At 36.8% G+C, this 15,898-nt stretch overlaps 2 non-coding genes across 2 annotated transcripts; one reads left to right on the forward strand and one right to left on the reverse strand.

Moving 5' to 3' along the window:
* The first annotated feature begins 255 nt into the window (after positions 1-255).
* LOC122293701 lies at positions 256-363 on the forward strand. Its single transcript, XR_006237342.1, has one exon. It is a non-coding gene; the product is annotated as a small nucleolar RNA R71 (small nucleolar RNA).
* A 4,154-nt stretch (positions 364-4,517) lies between these two features.
* Positions 4,518-4,625, reverse strand: LOC122293698. Its single transcript, XR_006237341.1, has one exon. It is a non-coding gene; the product is annotated as a small nucleolar RNA R71 (small nucleolar RNA).
* Positions 4,626-15,898: the final 11,273 nt, after the last annotated feature.

The following is a 15,898-nucleotide window of genomic DNA, read 5'->3' on the forward strand; positions in this document are numbered from 1 at the left end:
GCCTTTAGGTTATCCTCTTCCCTGAGATGGTAAATTCCACCACCATTTAGGTTTCCTACAGGTCGTGACCTATTTGTGCTCTCAGTAGCACTAGGTCCAGTCCAAGTGTGAGCTTTTTCAGCAAGCTCATTGAGGTATTCTATGGCCTTATCAGGGTCTTTCTGTAAGAACTCACCATTACACATCATCTCCATAAATTGACGCTCTCTAGGTGTAAGTCCCTCATAAAAATAACTCACTAAGTGCCAATTCTCATACCCATGGTGAGGACACATACTCAATAGCTCCTTAAATCTCTCCCAAGACTGATACAAAGTCTCACTGTCCTTTTGTGCAAAGGTGGAGATTTGCCTTTTTAAAGCATTAGTCTTATGTTGGGGAAAGTATTTATTAAAGAAGACCTGAGTCATCTCATTCCATGACCCAATAGATCGTGGTCTCAATGAGTATAACCAACTCTTAGCTCTATCCTTCAAAGAGAAAGGAAAGAACTTAAGTCTCACAATGTCATCAGTTGCATTTTGACTATGAAAAGTCACAACTACTTCCTCAAACTCCCTAACGTGCACATATGGATTTTCATTTTCCAAGCCATGAAAAGTAGGGAGTAACTGTATCATCCCTATTTTAAAATCCAATTGGCGAGTATTAGCTGGAAATATGATGCATGATGGTGTGGTTGTGCATGTACGGTGGAGGTAATCATGAAGGGTCCTAGTGGGTTGATCTCCATGTTCACTCATTTCCTCAGAATTAGAAAAATTATCAAACAAATGATTAAAAAAATTAGGCTCTGACTCTAACTCTAACAAAGGTCTACAAGCAAACCGACCCAAGGCGTCTCTATACATGTGCATGCAAGATAGAGAAAAATGCAACACTAAAAAAAAACACTACAAAAAGAAAAAGAAAATAAAATAAAGATGCAGCAAGCTAAAAGAGGGAACGAAGTTACCGCCTTTACAAACTACTGAAAAGAAAAACTATCCCACAATTCTTCTACCGTCTCCTCGGCAATGGCGCCAAAATTTGATTATGCCTAAAGAATAACGCAGTAGTTGTAGCACAGCTTTGGGGTGTCGATTCCACAGGGAGACAAATTAAAAGAAACTAAAGAAAAATATTAAATAAGTAATGGAGAACAAAGATTAATTTTAAATGTAAATTAAAGTGAAACAAAGTGATTAACGGAAAAAGTACTCAAATTTGACGAACAGTAGAGCGTCAGGAATCCCTTGCACAAATTTGATATTTTAATTATTCTTACTTCATTGGATAACTTAATTGGGAATTCAATTCTCAAAATTTCCAATCGGAAGGTATAGATTTATAAACCAAAATTAAATCAAATGTAACCCTTTGAAAAATCATTCACCACTTTTAAAATATGTAAATTATTATCCTTATTGAGAAAATTCAGCGACAACAATATACCCAGGGAGCAATATTGCAACAAAGAACTAAATCAATATAGATAAATAATTGATCCAAACATAATAAAAAAAACTAATCCATTCAATAGAAAAAGTATGACTAAATCCATAAACAGAATAAATTCTATGATTATTCGGAGAATAAAATATCAACGATGAATTGAGAATGATAAAACAAAAGAGTTTTAGTAATTGAAGATCAAATACATAAATAAAAATACCATCTAATGTGTAATTTCATCCCTAACCCTACTTGAGAATTTAGTTACCCATAAATATACTGGACAACAAAAATCTCCAGAGAAAACTGAAGTGAATGGTGGCCATGGAATTGATTTTCTCCTCTCTTCAAATCTGCCTCTTGTGCCTCTCCTCCCCCCCTATTTAGTGCTAATGATATGCTTATATAGGGTAGGAAAGAAACCCTAATGTCCTCTAATTTCCGCATAAAAAAATCGCCTAAATTTTAGGACTTATCTTGGCAGCCACGTATGCCCTTCATCAGTTCGAATTTAGAAATCCTTATTTGAGATAAAGTTATAGCCCTTTAAGATAGCTTTCTAATGCATCAAGAATCGCATCAATCGGATATGTGAGTAAAATGTTACAATTAAAAACCTAAAGTATGTCCAGACTATCTCGTAGCAAATTTCGGACTTAGACTTCTTGTGGTTTCAGTTTGTGATTTTTTTTTTATTTTTCTTTTCTTCCAAATTGCTCTCAAACCCCATGAATGTCCTCATTTGAATTTGAATGGGCTTGACTTGCTCTTTTATAAACTCTAAAATTAAACATAAAAAAAACTGCTTAGGAGTAACTTCTAAAACCCTAGTTCACATAAAATAATAACTTCCCAAATAAGCCATTGGCCAAAATACAAGGCTTTCCCAAAAATCTTAGTTCATTAGAAATAAGACATATGTGGGCCAAGCATCCTCAAGCCCACTTATTCTAAACTAATAATAAAAAACTTTTAAACAAATTGAAAGCCTTAACAACAATAGGCCCTATCTCTAAGTCATGTCTTCCATAGCTTGTATCAAGTGGATTAAAATTGGTTCTTGATGAGTGTGCGAAAGTGCACTCTATATACCCTATTATTGGACTAAAATGCTAAAATGTGAATAGAAATCATAGGAATTAATGTGTATTCTTAAATTGAATTTCTATTTACGTTGGGATACTCCTCAGCAGTTTTTTTTATGTCTAATTTCAGAGTTTATAAAAGAGCAAGTCAAGTCCAGTCAAATTCAAAGGAGGACATTCATGGGGTTTGAGAGCAATTTGGAAGAAAAGAAAAAGAAAAAAATCACAAAATGAAACCACAAGAAGTCCAAGTCTGAAATTTGCTAGGAGACAGTCTGGACATATTTTAGTATTTTGACTGTATCCTTTTACTCACATATCGGATTGATGTGATTCTTGATGAATTGGAAAGCTATCTTAAAGGGCTATAACTTTGTCTCTAATAAGGATTTCCAAATTCGAAATCATGAAGGCCGTACGTGGCTGCCAAGATAAGTCCTAAAATTTAGACAATTTTTTTATGCGGAAATCAAGAGGACATTAGGGTTTCTTTCTTACCCTATATAAGCATATCATTAGCACGAAATGGAGGAGGAAGAGGCACAAGAGGTAGATCTAAAGAGAGGAGAAAATCACTTCCATGGCTACCGTTCGCTTCAGTTTTCTCTGGAGATTTTTATTGTCCATTATATTTATGGGTAACTAAATTCTCTAGTAGGGTTAGGGATGAACTTGCACATTAGATGGTATTTCTAATTTATTCTTAATTCATGTATTTGATTTTCAATTTCTAAAACTCTTTTGTTTTATCATTCTCAATTCATCGTTGATGTTTTCTTCTCCGAATAATCATAGAATTTATTCTGTTTATGGATTCAGTCATGCTTTTTCTATTGAATGGATTAGTTCTTTGATTATGTTTGGATAAATTATTTATCTATATTGATTTAGTTTTTTGCTGCAATATCGCTTCCTGAGTATATTGTCGTCATTTGATTTTATCAATAGGGGTAGTAATTCACGTTTTTTAAAAGTGGTGAATGTTTTTTCAAAGGGTTACATTTTATTTAAGTCTGGTTTATAAATTTATACCTTCCGATTGTGAATTGCAGGAATTGAGTTCCTAATTGAGTTATCCAATGAATTAAGAATAATTAAAATACCAGATTTGTGCAAGGGATTCCCGACGCTCTACTGTTTGTCAAATTTGAGTACTTTTTCTGTTAATCACTTTGCTTCACTTGAATTTACATTTAAAATTAATCTTTGTTCTCTATTACTTATTTAATATTTTTCTTTAGTTTCTTTGTTCCTCTTGCTATTCTTTTAATTTGTCTCCCTGTGGAATCGACACCCCAAAGCTGTGCTACAACTACCGCGTTATTCTTTGGGCGTAATCAAATTTTGGCGCCGTTGCCGGGGAGACGGTAGAAGAATTGTGAGATAGTTTTTCTTTTCAACAGTTTGTAAAGGCGGTAACTTCGTTCCTTATTTTAGCTTGCTGCATCTTTTTTTTATTTTCTTTTTCTTTTTGTAGTTTTTTTTAGTGTTGCTTTTTTCTCTACCTTGCATGCACAGGTATAGAGACGCCTTTGGTCGGTTTGCTTGTAGACCTGTGTTAGAGTCTGAGTTTAACTTTTCTGATCATTTGTTTGAAAATTCTTCTAATTCTGAGAAAATGAGTGAACATGAAGATCAACCCACTAGGACCCTTCAGGATTACCTCCACCCTACACGCACAGCCACACCATCATGCATCATGTTTCCAGCTAATATTCGCCAATTGGATTTTAAAACAGGGATGATACAGTTACTCCCTACTTTTCATGGCTTGGAAAATGAAAATCCATATGTGCACATTAGGGAGTTTGAGGAAGTAGCTGCGACTTTTCATAGTCAAAATGCAACTGATGACATTGTGAGACTTAAGTTCTTTCCTTTCTCTTTGAAAGATAGAGCTAAGAGTTGGCTATACTCATTGAGACCACGATCTATTGGGTCATGGAATGAGATGACTCAGGTCTTTTTTAATAAATACTTTCCCCAACATAAGACCAATGCTTTAAAAAGGCAAATCTCCACCTTTGTACAAAAGGACAGTGAGACTTTGTATCAGTCTTGGGAGAGATTTAAGGAGCTATTGAGTATGTGTCCTCACCATGGGTATGAGAATTGGCGCTTCGTGAGCTATTTTTATGAGGGACTTACACCTAGAGAGCGTCAATTTGTGGAGATGATGTGTAATGGTGAGTTCTTACAGAAAGATCCTGATGAGGCCATAGAATACCTCAATGAGCTTGCTGAAAAAGCTCACACTTGGACTGGACCTAGTGCTACTGAGAGCACAAATAGGTCACGACCTGCAGGAAACCTAAATAGTGGTGGAATTTACCATCTCAGGGAAGAAGATAACCTAAAGGCTAAGGTTGAGAGGCTCACTAGGGAGCTAGAGGTGTTGAAGAATAAAGACTTAAAGCCAACACACGTGGCTAATCATGCAGAGTCTTTTGGACGATGTTTTGTGTGTGGTGGGGTAGATCACCTTGCCCAAGAGTGTCCCACATTTGCTTAGATGAGAGGGATGTATGAGGAACAATGTAATGCCTTAGGTATGTACATGAAGCCTGTTGCACATTTCTCTGATACCTACAATCCTGGGTAGCGTAATCACCCCAATTTTAGCTGGAAGTCTGAAAACCAGCCGCCTGCACAACCCCCTAGATCATATCCTACACCATATCATGCACCTTCATCTTCTAGGAGTCCTTTAGAAGACACTTTGCATGCTTTTATTGAGGCACAGAGTAAAACTAATCAAAAGTTTGAATCTTTGATTATGCAGGTTGTTGAAGAAAACAAATAGATAAAGAGTCATATATCCAAGATAATGAGCTCCTTGAGTGTGAATGAGCGTGGCAAGTTTCCTTCTCAAGCTCAATCCGCACCCCAAGGTCAGCATATGGCACAAAAAAATTTAAAAGAAGTCAATGCCATTATGACAAGAAGTGGTAAGTCCTTACACATCCCAACAACTGATAAGCAAGAGGATGTTGAAGAGGAACAAAGCAATGATAGCACCGAGTTCCCCAAGGATGCCGAGGTAATCAAGAGTCCAGTTAAGGTACAATTTCCTCAAGCTTTAAAATCTGGTATGCGAACTTTGGATCCTAGTAATGAAATCTTGGAGAACCTCAGGCAGGTAAAGATTAACCTTCCTCTTTTGCATGTTATTAAACAAGTTCCCACTTATGCAAAAGTTCTTAAAGATTTGTGTACAGTTAAGAGGAAGCACCATGTTAAGAAGACAGCATTTCTGACAGAGCAAGTTAGTGCTCTAATTGAGCAGCGAATTCCTCCTAAGTACAAGGATCCTGGTTGTCCAACCATTGCATGTAATATTGGGAATCATGAGTTTGGGCAAGCCCTGCTAGATCTAGGAGCTAGTGTTAATTTGATGCCTTATTCCATTTATTTGCAGCTTGGTTTGGGTGAAATTAAGCCTACTTCTGTCGTGCTTCAGTTGGCTGATCATTCAGTTAAGAAATCGAGAGGTATAGTTGAGGATGTTTTGATCCAAATTGACAAGTTTTATTATCCTGTCGATTTCTTAATTTTGGACACTCAATCAGTTGTTGAGTCTAACTCTAAAGTTCCTCTCATATTAGGTAGACCTTTCCTTGCTACGGCTAATGCACTTATAAATTGCAGGAATGGGTTGATGAAGTTATCTTTTGGAAACATGACCATGGAGGTCAACATTTTCCATATTGAGAAGCAGCCAACACATGACGAGTGCCACCAAACGTATATGATTGATGTACTCATAGACAAGGGAGTTCACACAACTCATGATTTTGATCCCCTTGAATATTCCCTTGTGAATTTTGAGTTTAATACATCTGTTAGTGATTCATCTGATGTTATTGATATTTGTGCTGTTTTTTATGAAACTCAGGATTATGGCACACAGGTTTGGCAACAGAAATTTGAGGAGTTGCCTAAGAAATGTGGAAAACAGATTCCTGTAAGTATGAAAGCACCAAGAGTTAAATTGAAATCTTTGCCTAAGTCTAAAGTCTATAAGGTTAAAATGAAAGCATTTCATGATAAAAATATTCTTAAGAAGAGGTTTAAACCTAATGACCGAATATGCTTATATGATTTTGGATCTCACAAGCACAAAGGAAAACTTCGGTTTAGGTGGACTGACCCATTTCTAGTGAAAAATGTTTTTGTAAATGGGGTGGTAGAAATAGAAGATCCTAAGGATGGTCGGATCTTTAAAGTAAATGGTCAACGCCTTAAAATATTAATTGATAGGCAAGTTCCGGAAGTGGAAGACATTCCACTTGTGGATCCAGTCTATCAACCTTGACCACACCACCAAGGTATGTGTTTCTTTATTTATTTTGTTTTGCCTTGTTTTGTTTTTGTTTTTTCTTATTTTCTTTCTTTTCCTTTTTGTTTGCTTTTGTTTTCTTTGTTTTTGATTGCAGGATAGTTTCATTTCGTCATTTCAGATTACCATCTTTGGTGTTTAGGGAGCTACCCACGTCACTCATCAGGTGTATTCTACCATTTTCAGTTACTCCCCATTCAATTTTGATTCTTAAACATTGAGGACAATGTTTCATTTAAGTTGGGGGGTGGTGGTGCAAATTCAGTATTTAAAATGCTTGTTGGAACTCTGTGGCATATTTTCATGTGTCAATTTTTTTTTTTTTAATTTGCATCACACGTGCATCATTTTCACATGTGTACTCATTCTCATTCATAGCCATCTTCATGAATTCACCAAACCCACCAAATCATTTTTTGCTGAAACATTCACAGAATTCTTAATGCACTTATCCAAGTTTTGTGGTAAGATGGTGGTTTGACACATGTAGCTAGAGAACTCTTTTGCTTAAGTATTCATGTGAGTTTGGAGAGGATTGAGAGCATACAAATGCAGTAAATTGTGATAAGCGTTCATTGATCTGTTGAATTGGGCACTTCTTTTGAGAATATCATTACATGGTTTGTGGTACAATAGTGGATATACTTGGGATATGACGAAGGTCAACTTAGGATTAACGTTTGAGCCTTTCAAGCTATCCTTTCTATCATAGACCCCTAGTAGCCAACTTTGAGCCAATAAACACTTGTAGCTTTTTCTTTTCATATGCCCATATCATCCATGCCTCTCCACATTGGAGTATAACCTATACACAGATTTTCTTACCCTTTTTACTTCCAAGTGTATACTAGGTGTGGAATTTGTATTTTCTTTCTTTAATTTTATCATTTTCAATTAAGAAGAAGAAGAAGACGACAGAAAAAAGAGAAGAGTACAAGTTGCAAAGTGTTCAATTGAGTGAGCTCCAAAAAAAAAAAAAGTTGGTAGAGATGGAAAGAATACAAAAGTGGCATGTGTTTGTCCATCAAATTGTTGAAAAAAAAAAGAGGAAGAAGAAGGAAAATCATTATTATTTGATAATCTGAAAAGTTGGAGAGTATATCAAGTGAGAAGTGTGGTCTATTGAGATATTTAATAAAATTCCCTTTGTATATACTTGGAAGTTTTTGAATCCCTTTCATCCCTTTTTTTAATATATAACCCCAAAACCAAGCCACATTACAACCTTTTTTGTTGACCATTCTGATCCTAAGTAAGCAGTTGGAAAGATTGATGGAAGTCTCATTTGTTAGTGTTCCTATCATAAGATCAATGTTTGCTTGTTGCTTGTACATAATTGCCTAATTTTCCATGAGAGTGTGTATACACCCATTGTCAACTCCATAGAGAGAGCCTTTACACGAAACACTATTATACCCGTGAGTTATGGAGTTGAACCTTTTGCTTAAGATGTTCTTGATGTTGCATGTGTCAAGGTTAGTGGTACGATGGTTATGGCTTGGAGAACACACACACACTCTGTGGATTGCTATAGGTGGATTGATCTTGATGGGTTATTGGATTCCTTAGATTGTTTTGATATGTGAATCTGGAAAGTGTGACTTGATGGCCTTTATGTGTGATTTTCTTTGGTCTCTTTCGTTGTTTTGACATGAAAATTGCTAGGAACTAGCAAGGAGTAAGTTGGGGGGTGTGATGAGTGTGCAAAAGTGCACTCTATATACCCTATTATTGGACTAAAATGCTACGATGTGAATAGAAATCATAGGAATTAATGTGTATTCTTAAATTGAATTTCTATTTACGTTGGGATACTCCTCAGCAGTTTTTTTTATGTCTAATTTCAGAGTTTATAAAAGAGCAAGTCAAGCCCAGTCAAATTCAAAGGAGGACATTCATGGGGTTTGAGAGCAATTTGGAAGAAAAGAAAAAGAAAAAAATCACAAAATGAAACCACAAGAAGTCCAAGTCCGAAATTCGCTAGGAGACAGTCTGGACATGGTTTAATATTTTGACTGTATCTTTTTACTCACATATCGGATTGATGCGATTCTTGATGAATTGGAAAGCTATCTTAAAGGGCTATAACTTTGTCTCTAATAAGGATTTCCAAATTCGAAATCATGAAGGCCGTACGTGGCTGCCAAGATAAGTCCTAAAATTTAGGCGATTTTTTTATGCGGAAATCAAGAGGACATTAGGGTTTCTTTCTTACCCTATATAAGCATATCATTAGCACGAAATGGAGGAGGAAGAGGCACAAGAGGTAGATCTAAAGAGAGGAGAAAATCACTTCCATGACTACCGTTCGCTTCAGTTTTCTCTAGAGATTTTTGTTGTCCATTATATTTATGGGTAACTAAATTCTCTAGTAGGGTTAGGGATGAACTTGCACATTAGATGGTATTTCTAATTTATTCTTAATTCATGTATTTGATTTTCAATTTCTAAAACTCTTTTGTTTTATCATTCTCAATTCATCGTTGATATTTTCTTCTCCGAATAATCATAGAATTTATTCTGTTTATGGATTCAGTCATGCTTTTTCTATTGAATAGATTAGTTCTTTGATTATGTTTGGATAAATTATTTATCTATATTGATTTAGTTTTTTGCTGCAATATCGCTTCCTGAGTATATTGTCGTCATTTGATTTTATCAATAGGGGTAGTAATTCACGTTTTTTAAAAAGTGGTGAATGTTTTTTCAAAGGGTTACATTTTATTTAAGTCTGGTTTATAAATTTATACCTTCCGATTGGGAATTGCGGGAATTGAGTTCCTAATTGAGTTATCCAATGAATTAAGAATAATTAAAATACCAGATTTGTGCAAGGGATTCCCGACGCTCTACTGTTTGTCAAATTTGAGTACTTTTTCTGTTAATCACTTTGCTTCACTTGAATTTACATTTAAAATTAATCTTTGTTCTCTATTACTTATTTAATATTTTTCTTTAGTTTCTTTGTTCCTCTTGCTATTCTTTTAATTTGTCTCCCTATGGAATCGACACCTCAAAGCTGTGCTACAACTACCGCGTTATTCTTTGGGCGTAATCAGTTCTCCTTCCTCAAGCCTACCCTCTCATTAAGTGACTTCACCAACTCCGCCATCTTTTGTCCATCCAAGCTACTCCTACCATCAACAGGTAAAGGCATCAAATCTAAAGGAGTAAGTGGATTAAAGCCATAAACAATTTCAAAAGCAGAGTATGAAGTAGTAGTATGTATGGTCCTATTATATGCAAACTCTATAAATGGCAAACAATCCTCCCAAGTCTTTAAATTCTTATGAACAACAGTGTGTAAAAGCTGAGTTAAAGTCCTATTAACTACTTCAGTCTGACTATCAGTTTGCGGGTGACAAGTAGTGGAAAATAAGAGCTTAGTACCTAATTTCCCCCACAACACCTTCCAAAAGTAGTTAAGGAATTTAACATCCCTATCAGAAACAATACTCCTGTGCACACCATGGAATCGCACTATCTCCCTAAAAAATAAGTTAGCTATGTTTGTGGTATCATCTATTTTATGACATGGAATGAAATGTGCTAGCTTGCTAAATCTATCCACAACCACAAAAATAGAATCTCTACCCCTTTTTGTCCTAGGTAGCCCCAAAACAAAGTTCATAGATATGTCTACCCATGGCTCACTAGGAACGGGTAAGGGTTTATATAACCCATGTGGCAAAACCTTAGATTTGGCCTTTCTACATATGATGCATATGCTACAAATGCGATTGATGTCTCTTTTCATCTTAGGCCAAAAGAAATGTTCATGCAATATGTCTAAAGTTTTCTTGACACCAAAGTGTCCCATTAATCCCCCACCATGTGTCTCACGCATTAATAACTCACACATAGAACAACTAGGCACACACAATTTCTTTTCTTTAAACAAGTAACCATCATGCTTGTAAAACTTACCAAATGCTGCCTTATCACATACCATATACAATCAGAAAAGTCAGCGTCATCGGCATACATGTCTTTCACATATTCAAATCTAAGCATTTTAGCACTCATAGAAGTAAGAAGTACATACCTCCTGGATAAAGCATAAGCAACAATATTCTCCTTACCTTGCTTGTAACGGATGACATATGGAAAGGTCTTAATGTATTTCATCCATCTAGCATGCCTCTTATTCAACTTACCTTGATCCTTGAGATGCTTCAATGATTCATGATAGGTGTAGATCACAAATTCCCTAGGCCACAAGTAGTGCTGCCAAGTCTCTAATGCACGAACAAGAGCATAAAGCTCTTTGTCATAAGTAAGGTATTTCAGGGATGCCCCACTTAGCTTCCCACTAAAGAAGGTGATGGGCCACCTATCCTGCATGAAAACTGCTCCAATCCCTATTCCTGAGGCATCACATTCAATCTCAAAAGTTTTGTTAAAATCAGGTAATGCTAACATGGGTGCAAAGCACAACCTTTCTTTAAAAGTGGCAAAAGCATTCTCTTGATTAGGCCCCCAATGAAACCCAACATTCTTTTTAATGACTTCAATGAGTGAGGCAGCAATGGTGCTAAAGTCTTTAACAAAACACCGATAAAAGCTAGCTAAACCATGAAAGCTTCTTACCTCAGTGATGCTCTTTGGTGTTGGCCACTCCCTGATGGCCTTGACTTTCTCTTCATCCACTTCAATACCCTTTGTACTAACAACATAACCAAGAAAAACAACTTTCTCCATGCAAAAGGTACATTTCCTGAAATTAGCATACAACTTTTCACATCTAAACACATCAAACACATATCTCAAATGCTTAATAAGTTCATTTAAGTCCTTGTTGTACACTAGGATATCATCAAAGTACACAACCACTAACTTGCCTATGAATGAAGGTAGGACATGGTTCATTAATCTCATGAAAGTAATGAGCGCAGTTGTAAAGTCCAAATGGCATAACCAACCATTCATAAAGCCCATACTTAGTCTTAAAAGCAGTTTTCCATTCATCACCCTCTTTCATTCTAATTTGATGGTACCCACTTTTAAGATAAATTTTACTGAAAATACATGAGCCATGCAATTCATCAAGCATATCATCTAATTTAGGAATGGGATAGCGATACTTTACCGTGATATTGTTAACCGCCCTGCAATCAACCCGCATCTGCCACGTCCCATCCTTCTTAGGCACTAGAAGCACTGGTACTGCACATGGGCTCATGCTCTCTCTCACTACCCCTTGCTCATCAAATTCTCAACTTACCTTTGAAGCTATTTTGTCTCCTCAAGATTACTCCTATAAGCTGGTCAGTTTGGAATAATAGCCCCGGGAACAAAATCAATCTGGAGCTCAATGCCTCTAATGGGTGGCAACTCATTAGCCACCCATTAGGCATTTTCTCTGGGAATACATCCTCAAACTCCTGCAACAAAGAAACAGCCAAACTAGGAAGAGACTAGTTAGTGTCATCAAGATTAAGATAAGACTCTTTATAGACAAGAAAAATCATAGGGCAATCTGCTAAGAAAGTCCTTTTAACCTCACTCTCTCTTGCATAGAAACTCACTTTTGTTTTTCCTTTCCTCTCAGCAGACTCTCTTTCTTTTTCACTCTTTCCTTTTTGCTCATTTTCACTCTCACTCTTTCTTTTTTGCTCAATCTCTTTTTCACTCTTTCCTTTTTGCTCAATCTCTTTTTCACTCTTTCTTTTTTTATCACTCTCATTTTCACTCTTTCTTTTTTGAGCAACCTCACTTTTCAGTTTCAATTGGTCCTCATAGACCTGTCTTGGAGTTAAAGGAGAAAGCTCGATTGTTTTGCCCTCCTTTACAAAGCTGTACATGTTTTTGAATCCATCATGTATCACTCTCCTATCATACTGCCATGGCCTCCACAACAAAATATGGCCAGCATGCATAGGCACAACATCACAAAGCACTTCATCCTGATACTTCCCAATGGAAAAGGTAACAAGCACTTGTCTATCCACCCTAACCTCCCCACAATCATTCAACCACTGCATCTTGTATGGTTGAAAGTGTTTCAAGGTAGGTAAATTCAATTTCTCAACTAAAGTAATGCTAGAAACATTAGTACAACTCCCCACATCAATGATCATACTACATACCTTGCTATTGATGTGGCATCTAGTATGAAAAATGTTCTCCCTTTGTTGCTCTACATCATCCATCTTAATTTGTGTGTTGAGAGCACGCCTGGCAGCAACGGACTCACCTGTTATGGGGTATTCTACTCCATCATGATCACTAGCATCCTCCAACTCGGGTATCTCATCACTATCATCCTCACTTGCACTCATCACCTGCCCATTGTCACGCATAATCATCACACGTTTGTTTGGACATTGAGAAGTGATGTGCCCTAAACCCAAACACTTAAAGCATTTAATATCTTTATTTCTAGAAGGTTGGGATGCTACCTTGGGTTTGTTGCTAGTTCCTTCATCTTTTCCCTTAGGTGGTTCGGTCTTTGCCTTTATTACAGCTCAATCATCTTTCTCCTACTTTGGTTTCCAAGGAGTGCTAGAAACCAAAGTGTACCTTGATGTCCCTTTCCTCTTTAATTCCCTCTCCACCTTCATAGCCATGTGCACCATGTCTTCTATTTCTACATAATGTTGCAACTCAACCACATTGGCTATCTCCCTATTCAAACCACACAAAAATCTAGCCATAGTGGCCTCACTATCCTCCTCTACATTCGCCCGTATCATAGCCACCTCCATTTCCTTATGGTAGTCCTCCACACTCCAAGACCCTTGTGTAAGATTTTGTAATTTCTGGTAGAGGCCCCTATAGTAGTGGTTAAGTACAAATCTCCACCTCATGAGAGCTTTCAACTCTCCCCATATCTCGATAGGCCTCTCATAATTCCTCCTCCTATTGGTCACTAATTGATCCCACCAAATAATTGTATAATCAGTGAACTCAATTACTGCCAACTTAACTTTCTTCTCCTCTGAATAGTTATGACAATCAAAGATCAACTCTATCTTCTCCCACTCTAAATAAGCTTCAGGGTCAGTTCTACCTTGGAAATATGGTATTTTCATTTTGATTCTCTCAAGGTCCCTATCTACTCCATCACAACCCCATGGGTTTCCCCTAAATCCTCTTTCAAGCCTAACTCCTCTATGCCTACCCATCCTAACTTCAGACGTTAGGTCTTCCTCATCCTCACCATCTCCTTCATCTTCATACTCATGTTCTCTTCTAGGTTCACGTCTTCTCCTATCTCTCCCACCATGTAAATTTCTAATTACTTCATCTTGTTGATCCATCCTATCCCCCCACTTCCCCCAACATCATGTTCAACTCAAACTGTTGTTGCATGACCTGCAACACAAAGGAGTTATCTGCCATCCCCTTTGGTGATGAGTCAGTTTTATGAGACATCGTACGTGCTACACAAAAACAAATGTTAGTGGAAAAGACCTCATACGCTCCCTTATGTGTTTACACTCGAATAATGGCACTCCACTCGTGTTTCACTCTTAATTGGCTTTTTTTTTTTTTTTCTAATAATGATCTCACACTCTCTTGCCTTTTACCTCAAGAGTTTTCCCACTCAAGTTCTTTAAGAACTAATTGAACTCAATCAAGACAATACAACCTTGTTTTATCCCAACTAGTAATTATGTCCTAGAAACAAGAACAAGAGAAACACAAAAGCAAAAAAAAAAAAAAAAAAAACAAGAGAATCAAGGAAATTATAGGAATGGAAGGGTAACTATAAGACAAGATACCAACTTTAATAATGTATGCAGCCCCTTTGATGATAAGGCTCAATAGAATAAAATAAAAAATTGGATTTTTTTTTTCAATTTTTTTTTCTTTTCTTTTCTTTTCTTTTCCTTTCTTTTCCTTTCTTTTCTTTCCTCACCAATTTAATCACAAACAACTATATTCAATTGTGATAATCAAACAATTGAATTCAAACACATAAAAATTGACAAGGAAATAGAAGAGAATCAATGAAACGGCACTCCAAGCAATTGACAAACTTAGAGATGCAAGAAACCCTAGAAATTTCAAACCCTAAATGGTGCAAATTTTGGCAGCTCTCAAACAAGGAATTTAGCCACCCTATGATGATGAACATGAAACCCAAATGATAGAGTAATTTGGCAGCCCTAGGAAAAAATGAATTCCTACACCTTTTTTTATTTTTTTTTTGCAACCCTAGAAATTTGACTTATTTAAATTTTCAGTCTATTATGTTAAGGTTACTAGAAGATTGTGGAGGCAATGATTTGTGTTAATTGATCTTTTCATTTTGATGACTTTATAGAGGATTTTTTTTTATTAAGTTGATAAAGAAGAATTTTTGTCCATTTTGAAATCTTTGGGGATTTATTTGTATTGGGAGACCCGATTATAGGTTACAGGTAGTAATTTTCCGACCCTCCCGAGTATGGGGCATTACAAATTTTCGTTCTTGGCCATGTGTGTGTGTGTAAGAGATGGAAATAGTTCTCACCTCCTTGAGCTCCTTCCCTAGCCGAACGGTGTTGTGTAAACTCCTTGTTGTTCTTGACTTAGAAGATATAAAATGGTAGAGTTTGGGTGGTGAGAAAGTAACGAGAAAGTGAAGAGAAAATGTTGAGACTAGAGAGAATTGGTGTGTGCCGAAACCCTTAAGAGCAACAAGTGAAACTTTGAGCGAAAGACCCTCTAACTTTTCGATCAAGCCCTTATATAGTGCCTCAAATCCCCTTCTTGAAATGACAAGGGTCCTTGCATGCATGCCACTTGGCAAAAATGGCTCTTCCACTTCTCTTGGATGGGATTGCATTGGAAACTCAAAGGGCTCAAATCTAGGGTGGCGTGTTCCTCTTCCAATCCGCCCCCTCTCTTCCCACTTTCCTTATTTGCCCTCACCATGTGCATGAGTGCCATTTGGCGAAGTGTGTGTGTGTGTCTTGCTTTGGCCGAAAATCCCTTCATCATCTCTAGGTGATCTTTTGCCTTCCCAAGACAAATCCATTGTCCTTCCTCCATGCATGCCGTCGGCCTCTCACTCTCCCTTTGCACTTCCACATGCTTCTATAACATGCCT

This window comes from Carya illinoinensis, chromosome 1 (assembly GCF_018687715.1).
Source record: "Carya illinoinensis cultivar Pawnee chromosome 1, C.illinoinensisPawnee_v1, whole genome shotgun sequence".
Lineage (NCBI taxonomy): Eukaryota > Viridiplantae > Streptophyta > Magnoliopsida > Fagales > Juglandaceae > Carya > Carya illinoinensis.